This window comes from Eschscholzia californica, unplaced genomic scaffold (genome assembly GCF_041429995.1).
Source record: "Eschscholzia californica isolate CP2 unplaced genomic scaffold, dmEscCali1.0.p SCAF_4, whole genome shotgun sequence".
NCBI lineage: Eukaryota > Viridiplantae > Streptophyta > Magnoliopsida > Ranunculales > Papaveraceae > Eschscholzia > Eschscholzia californica.
Window position 1 is genome coordinate 55,223,746 of NW_028238461.1, and position 9,103 is coordinate 55,232,848.

General features: G+C 37.6%; 1 pseudogene; it reads left to right on the forward strand.

Annotated features, from left to right (window-relative positions):
* Window positions 1–438: 438 nt before the first annotated feature.
* On the forward strand, window positions 439–3,489 carry LOC147546408 (putative linoleate 9S-lipoxygenase 5; annotated as a pseudogene).
* Window positions 3,490–9,103: the final 5,614 nt, after the last annotated feature.

Genomic DNA, 9,103 nt, shown 5'->3' on the forward strand with positions numbered 1-9,103 from the left:
TACTGCAACTTGCCTAAATAACTGGACTAACTCTGGACCTTTCCAATTATTGGAAATATTAAAATAGCATAATTCCTAAACCAAAATTAATTAATAAACACACTAAAATAAGAACTTTCTAAGTCTTCTCTCTTTGGCCGATTGGACCATGACCGGGTCCGGTCATGGAATTAGTCTCCATGCCGGGTGCCCCTGCATCATGATGGTTACTAGGTGAGATGAACATCGTACCACATCAGATGAACTTTTCAACCAGATTTAATTAAGGGTTCACATTAATTAGTTTCTTTAATGATTTATTGTTAAATAAACACATGAATGAGACAGTTTTAAGCTTACTTTATTTAAGAATCAAAGTTTTAGCTAAATTCCTCAACTTCTTGGCTATTTGGTTTGGAGAGAAGATTAATCGGAGTGTAATAGAATCTGAGTATGGCGATGTTTGATAAGTGTTTCGGATTGAACGATGAGAAAGATGAACACTTATTAAGTGAAACAAAGATAATAAACATAAAAGGGAAAGTAGAGCTAATGAAGAAGAATGCTATGGAGTATACTGATCTTGGTGCTTCTGTCATTGATCGTCTTTTTGAGGTCTTCGGCAAACGTGTCTCTTTGCAGCTTATCAGTGCCGATTACGGCGACCCCGGTCTCTCTCTCCCTCTTTCAAACTGAAAATAATGTTTCTGTTTCTCTTATGACTATTTTTCACTTTGTAGTTTCACCATCAAGAGTGATAGTTTATCGTACAAGGACAGGCATGACTTAAAGAGAGAAAGTACAACACTTTCTGCCTTTGAATCCTATCCCACCACATATTCTGGCCAGACACTGTCCCATTTTCCTCTGTCTACTTTTTTATTTTTTTATTAATTTGTCTTATTTCTCCCTCCTGTCCTCTTTACCACCTTGGACTAGAGTAGCCAGCAGAGATGGGGCTTTCTGTCAGCCTATTTCTCTTCACTATACAAGATTAGCCAAATGTGTGACTATTTTCGATACTCTTCTGATCTGAAACCAATAGTCGGAGCAAAATTATGTAACTCGTCTGATCTGAACGACTTTCTAATAAAATTTTGCACTTTGAACGATGTAGATAATGAAATGAGAGGAAAATTGGGGAAAGAAGCCTACTTAGAGGAATGGATCAAGAATATATCATCAGCAAAAGCTGAGTCGTCCGAGTTTGGGGTAACGTTCGAGTGGGATGAATCGTTTGGGTTCCCCGGGGCATTTTTAATAAAGAACCATCACCACAACGAGTTTTTCCTCAAGACACTCACTCTTTATGACGTCCCAGGATTCGGTCCCGTTCAGTTTATTTGCGATTCTTGGGTCTATCCTGCCTATCGTTACAACTATAATCGTGTTTTCTTCACTAACAAGGTAAACATCTACGATTTCAACAAAGAATTCATTACAAATGTCGTATTTTCGTTTTAATGTTATTGAAATTCAAATTTGAGCAACTAAGATTGAAATTCATGTATGTTTTTGCTGAGTTACACAACATTTCAAACACCAATACCTCTTCGAAAATACAGAGAAGATGAGCTTAAAAACCTCAGAGGAGATGGAAAAGGAGAGCTCAAGGAGTGGGACAGAGTCTATGACTATGCATTATACAATGATTTAGGAGATCCAGACAAAGGGCCGAACTTCGCTCGCCCGACTCTAGGAAACTCAACCGAATTACCTTACCCACGGAGAGGAAGAACGGGCCGAAAACCAACAAAAACGGGTCTCTTATATATATATATATATATATATATATATTGTTTTCGGGTTTTAACTAGTATTTTTTGGTATGAACAGATCCTTCTTGTGAGAGCAGATTTTTCTTTTTGAATTTAGACAGTTATGTTCCAAGAGATGAAAAATTTAACCACTTGAAGAAATCAGATTTTATAGCAAACTCTATAAAGTCTATAGCTCAACTCTTCCTCTCTGGAATGAAAGGAATATGTGATAGAACACCTAATGAATTCGACACCTTCGAAGACATTCTAAACCTCTACAAAGGAGGAATTAATCTTTCTCCCGGAAAGATATTGCATAAAATTCGAGACGCCATTCCATTGCGGAGTCTAAGAGAAGTTTTTCGTACCAATGAAAAAGTCTTACAATTTCCCCTACCTCATGTCATCAAAGGTACTTCGACGTTTATTTGAATCCAAATCAACTTATGCTGTATAATATATTCTTTGTATTGATCTATCTTCAGAAAATGAGTTCGGTTGGCGTTCTGATGAAGAATTCGGTCGAGAAATGCTTGCAGGGCTTAACCCCGTCGTTATCCGCCTTCTCCAAGTATATACTACATAAACTTAACTTAAAATGCTAATAGAAGTATAGAACCCATTTGATTTCAAGATTGAAATATTGAAATGGTTTTCTTGTTTTTATCTCAATAATTCGCAGGAGTTTCCACCAGTTAGCAAGCTTGATCCTGAACAATATGGAGATCAATAGATCATACGAGTTCGATAACAAAAGAACATATTCAGAAGAACCTAAATGGCCTAACAGTAGAAGAGGTACTACTACTAGTAGACTTTCGCTTGCACCCACTTACTGAGCTACTCAAATGGGGTAAAAGCTGAAAATTTGAAGTTTATTTTTGCAGGCTTTGAACACCAATAAACTATTTATATTAGACCATCATGACACATTAGTTCCGTTCTTGAACCGAATAAATACAACATCTACAAAAACATATGCTACAAGAACAGTCCTTTTATTGCAAAATGATGGGACCTTGAAGCCTTTAGCTATTGAGTTGAGTTTGGTGCACCCGGATGGCGAGAAATATGGTGCAGTCAATAAGGTCTATACACCACCCAAAGAAGAACAAGAACTCGAAATTGAAGGCTCGATATGGCAGCTTGCTAAAGCTTACGTTGCCGTGAACGACTCTGGTGTTCATCAACTTATCAGTCATTGGTACTGTTCTGTAACTACGGTGCATTTAGACTTAAGGCTGTGCGCGTTTTTATTATCTGAATTTGACTTGCACGAGTATGACTTATCTGAATTTGAATCTGGGTCTTAACCGAGTGTGAGGAGCATAATAGTCATTTTTGGAATATTTTATGTCTGATTCAAAACCAACATGTTTCATCTATTCAGACGAGTCAGACACACGAGAGTCAGATAAAAAATGCTCTGCTCAATGCTCTTAACCGAGTGTCAAATACTAACTGTTTTCTGTGATTTAGGTTGAACACCCATGCAGCAATGGAGCCAATCATCATTGCTACTAATAGACAATTGAGTGTTATTCACCCGATTTTCAAGCTTCTACAACCTCATTATCGAGATACAATGAATTTAAACGCCATAGGTCGTCAGATTCTCAATAATGCAGATGGTGGACTCGAAAAAACTCAATTTCAAGGGAAATTTTGCATGGAAATGTCTGCTGTTATCTATAAAACACAGTGGGTTTTCCCAGAACAAGCCCTCCCTAACGATCTCATTAAGAGGTAATTAACCAAAACAAAAGCATTTCGGTTATGCATTGTCAAGAGACTCATTTTTCTCATTAATTTTTTGATCTTTCGGTTGATTCAGAGGAATTGCCATTTTTTCTGAAACACACAGAAAATAACCCAGATCAAAATCTTATAACCAGAGAAATAATTGTTATATATGTAAAATGTCTTAAGATTGTTGTTCTCTGGTTATCAATCGAGAAGTCGATTTCTCTCTGTCTTGGCTTGATTTGGACAGAGTTTCCTTTCTCTAACTTATAGAGAGATAAACTAATAAAGAATAATGATTAATCAATATTCCTTCTTTCGGGCTAACCGAGATAGGTGTTTAATGGAGTCGAGGCAAGAATAAATTCTCTTTCCTTAAGACATTTTACACCCCCGTAACAGTACCAAACGTTAGGGTGAATGCCTTCGGGATACAACGACTAACCTTTCAGAATTTTAAGATGGTACTTCTATATTCTGAAAGCGGACGAACCTTTGTCAGTATTATGAGCTCTTTGACTAATGCGGATGATCTTCTAGATGCTTCGGAAATTCAGATTTCACTCGAGACTTCTTTCTTCCTTTTTTCAGATATTCTAGTCTAACCAGAACCTCTAAAAAATACTTCTTTAATTAGATATTCTAGGCTAACCAGAACCTCTAACTGTTAGAAGGGAAGAGAGGAAGAGAATGAATTGAATTGATATTCTAGACGACCTATGAAAAACTTCTTTCTTCCTTTTCTAGATATTCTAGTCTAACCAGAACTTCTAGAATTACTCCCTTAATTAGATATTCTAGGCAAACCAGAACTTCTAATTGTTAGGAGAGAAGAGAAGAAGAGAAGATAATGAATTGATGATAAATGAAGTGAGTTTGGGTGGTATTTATAGGAATTGAATAGGTATATTATTTTGGGACACATCTCTAGAGTTTTGGGGACACATCTCTAGAGTTTTGGGGACAAAACTCTTGGTTTTTAGGGACACAACTCTTTGAGAAGAGTTGGTTATATAACTGGGATTTTCGGCTAGCTTTTAGACCGTTGGATGGGCCTTAAAAGCTCGGGAGAAGCAGCAGCCGTTAGATGGCCGAGATCTGTACCGAAATCTGCCCTACGCGCTAGCCACGTGTCCGTCATATGTGAGATCTTGCAAGTCCCGCCTCTGTCCTGACGCGGAGAGAAGCGCGGCCGTTAGATCTTCCCTTGAAAACACGGGTGGAACGCGAGCCGTCCAGATCCGGACGTGCTCGCTTCGCCCAGATGGTCCCTCACTTAACTTTGCCCCTTTTGATGTTTTAGTACCTATTTCAACCGATCTTCGGTCAAACTTTAACCTTGAATTTCTCATTCATCCGGAATCGGATTTGAGTGATTCTTGGCTCTAAATTGAAGAGCTCGACGAGACGAACGCAATGGTTTGTTCCGTTTCTGAGTTTGACGAGTCGGCTCGAGCCAAAATAGGCTCCGATTCCAACAATCCCCCACATGAATGAAAATTTGAGGTTTTACTATGATATATGCAGACATACTATACTGACAGACTGATACTGACACTGACAGAGCTCATAAGCGGAACTTCGCTGCATCGGAAGAAGGTAGTCTTTCGACTTTGAACCTTTCCAAGTGAATAACTACAAGGTTTACAAGGACGGCAGTGAACTTTACGTCTTGAACTGAGTCCTGGGAATTGTAATCCAAAATAGCTATCACACAGCTAATCCCTTACTTACTTAGGTTCTCGGTTGTGTTCATTTCGGCCCTGAACATTCCCGATTTCGTGTGTGCTTTAGAGAAGTCGGCCTAGACGACCTTCCCATAGAACCGGCATCAATTCACACACATATAGGTTATCCGTAATAAGGTATCCTGCTATACCTCACGTTAGAATCAAGTTCTAAGTTTTCGGATTCATTAAAAGCTTAATGCTTAACCTCTCAATGCAGGTAACACTGTTGTCATCCTAGGAATGGGTAAGAGATAGAAATCTCTTACAGTGTTACTGTCGAGTCAGGATATAGCTTCAGTTGCCCTTTGAACCTAGATCGTGGGATCTCCAGTCATCTAGGTAGGGTTTCACCATGCCTTTACTCATTTACTTTAGGCGTTTTTGCCACATTCCCCTTGATGATGCAATTTCAACTCTCTTGTTCACCCTTGTTCTTTACGGATCCGCCAGGTAACTTAGGATTGAGCATAATTTTAATTTATGCATTCCTTGAGAGCAATTGCTTTACGGTGCTAGTCTATTTATTTTGAATTCTCTAGACTTACCGTATTAGTGCCTACGCAACAACTACTTAGGTTTATTACGTGCACTGGCTTCAATCACAAACAAATATCCTCCAGGAAGTTCACCTACTTCCTTTGCTTTCTTCAAAACAATGTATCCATCAAGGCCTTTAGGATTACATTGTTGATCCAGCTATGCACGTCTGCCTCTGAGGATTTTGTGATATCGTAGCCCTTAGTGGTTTGTCATATCCACTGTTTTGTATCTGAGATTCGAGTGTTGTCCACATATCTTCATTTTCTTTTATGACATGTACAAACATTAATACGAGTCTGCTCAGATACCTAAGAACTATTTGTTACTCTGATAACTCTTTCTTGAATTTGTTCAAATTCAAGTATTTATGCTTATCGTGGTTTTTGAGTGGTTATTCTACCATTCTCTGTTTAACCATGCACTTTAGATTATCAATCATGAGTAACGATTCAATCTGGAAAAGCATCGAATCATATCTTCTTAAACACTTTCTTATTCCTAACTAGTATTGTCTGTTCTTTTGAACAGATGATTCACTGTTGAATCTCGTTACTTAGTTTAGGATTAGGAGGAGAAGTTCTTTCAATTTGTGTTTTTCCAGATTTGTTGAGTGAATTGGACATTCACGTCATTACTTATATTCACACACTTGATTTCCGACTCTTGTCACAACTTAGTGAATATAACCATAGTTCTTAACTCAATGAAACCTTATTGACCAAACACTCTTATTGGTTAAATCTGGTTTCCGAGGTACTTTATAATTTCCCTCTTTTCACGTCATTATGACGTTATATCTTCAGGAGAATTTGCAGTTCTATATGCCATTTTATTTCTTTATAATTGGCTTTTCGGTTCCTTCTCGGGTCCCCCCCACATTTTAAGAGTATTTTCTCTTATTCATCAACTTGGGTGGAATCTAATACTATTCCATATAGGGTACCGTTCAGATATGTAATAATATCTGCCCCCACAGTTCTAGGGTAACCATTGGATTCTCCTCTTTAACAAAACTATTTCCGTACACAATTTCTTTAGTGTAGTGTGTTTAGTTTTGTTCTATAACATGATGATTTATGATCATTAGAACCTTGAGATATAGTACAAGGTGAGTTCCTCTTTTAACTCTTTCTTAAGTTATATGTCGTAATCATATATACTCTCTTGATAGATTTAAACGGTCGCATGATCCTCAAAGTTATCATTCCCTATTTTGTCCTTTATCGTTTCTAGATTTCGTTCATACTCTTGAATCGAAAATCTTACCAAGACCCTTGAATTTATTATTCGAGTCACGTTTAGACCGAATGATGTAATATTCAACTTTACGTCTTATCAACCTTAACTCTCTTGTCTATCCAAGAAGATTAGGTTACTATGAGGATTTATAAGGACTATTCTATAATGATTAGGGACCTCCTTACAAAGACTTAAGGATTTATTTATAATAACTCCTGATTTCGAGATCTTTCAGCCAAGGTCCTTCCGTTTAACACATCTGAGGATTCCTTGTAATTCTTAGACAGGCCTAAGGACCTTCTAGAGAATTATTTACCGCCTGAATATGTTATACGAAATAACTTACTTTCTCGAAGACAAGTTTGATTTCAGAATTTTGCATTCTTCGTCAACCTTGTATTCGAGAATGTTTCACGGAATTTTCATTACCTCAGTTCATCGTCTCGTAGCTATTTGTATAACGAGAACATTCTGTCATCGGCCTTGTCTAACCGTTTAGGTTTTGACATTTGTCCTGACACACTTTTCTGATTACTTATGTGGCTGTCTTCTTCGATTCGTCATCGAATTGAACCTGTAGGATCATGTATTCATCATTGATCGCTCTCTGTATTCTCGATATACGGTTTCACACCCAGTATTTATGTCGATACTTGGTGGTCAAGATGTCGCTTAGTTTTTCGATGTCTCTGTTATCGAGAAGATATTTTAAGAGTCATTAACTAAGTCAACATTTATGGTCACCATGGGTTGAACCTTATTTCTGTTCATGGCTAGTAATAGATTTTAGTGAAATACTTCATAAAATCCATCGAGATTAGATTGATCATCGATTTTTAATCTCCACTGATCGAGTTTTATCCCTTCTAATGTTCTATGCTTTCATTCTACCAAAAGAGTCGCCGTTTGATGAACTATGCCATTCTTGGCGTATATCTCGGCGAAAAGGAGATTCATACTCTCCATCTTATTCGTTTCTCAAAGCCTCAATCCTTTTACAAAGTTGAGTTTCTACTTTGATTTTATAAAGCTCGAACTTTTCGATTTCTTACACTTCAGTAAGTAATATAACAGAAACAAGTGGAGTCATCGATAAAGGTAATGAATTACCTTTTTCCACCTCATGGTTGAACCGTTTTTAGGTTACAGAGTTCATTGTGAATTCAGTCTAAAGACTTGAACAACGTTTTAGTCATTTTTGACTATATACATGTTTGACATGTACGTCTTTGAGTAAATTTTGAGTTTCGGAATTTAACTCCAAGCTCATTAATTTCTTTAATGACTTATTATTCACATGTCCTAATCTTTCGTGACAAATATTGGAAGACTCAAATATACGCATAATTATTAATTTTATTAATAATAGGTGCCTTCGGCATTACATGGGTAACATTTAATTGAAATAACCCCCCACATAAGTGGCCCTTTCCAATATACATCATTTTCTTAAATATGATAACGATATCTGACAGAAAGATTAGTCTGAACCTGTTCTCACTTAAAAGGGAACCAGAAATCAAGTTCTTTTGATTGTCTGGAGCATGGAGTACATCGGTCAAAGTCACCTCTATTTTGGAAGTGAATTTTAACACGATCTTTCCCCTTCCTTTGACTTGGGTGGTCGAGCCGTTTTCCTTGACTAAGGTCTCTTCTTCGGCTACCTCTGTATAGGAAGAGAATAGGCTTTTGTCACTACAAACGTGATGATTTGTCTTAGAATCGACCCACCATCTCTGGTTGTTAACCAGGTTATCTTCATGTGCCTCTGTACAGAGGCTCATCTTATGAAGTATATCAAACGCCTTTTCGAATTCAGTAATCATTAGACGGTGATTCCGATTTTCGGTGTCTTTTGCTAATGAAGCTTGGTTATCGGCTTTTTCCCCTTGATTGTCATATGTGGAGCGACAATCTTTGGCTAGGTGGCCTCGCTTTCTACATTTGTAGCATTCGACAGGCCTTTGCCTTTTTCTTGACTTGCCTCTGTTTCGAGATGGACGCTTCCGCTTCAGAGCGAAGTCCGTTCCCTTGAACATCTCTGGGTTTTCCACGTATGTGGTGTTAGGCTGAAGAACCCGTAGGGTTGTTCTTGTTCTTGCCATTTTTTCT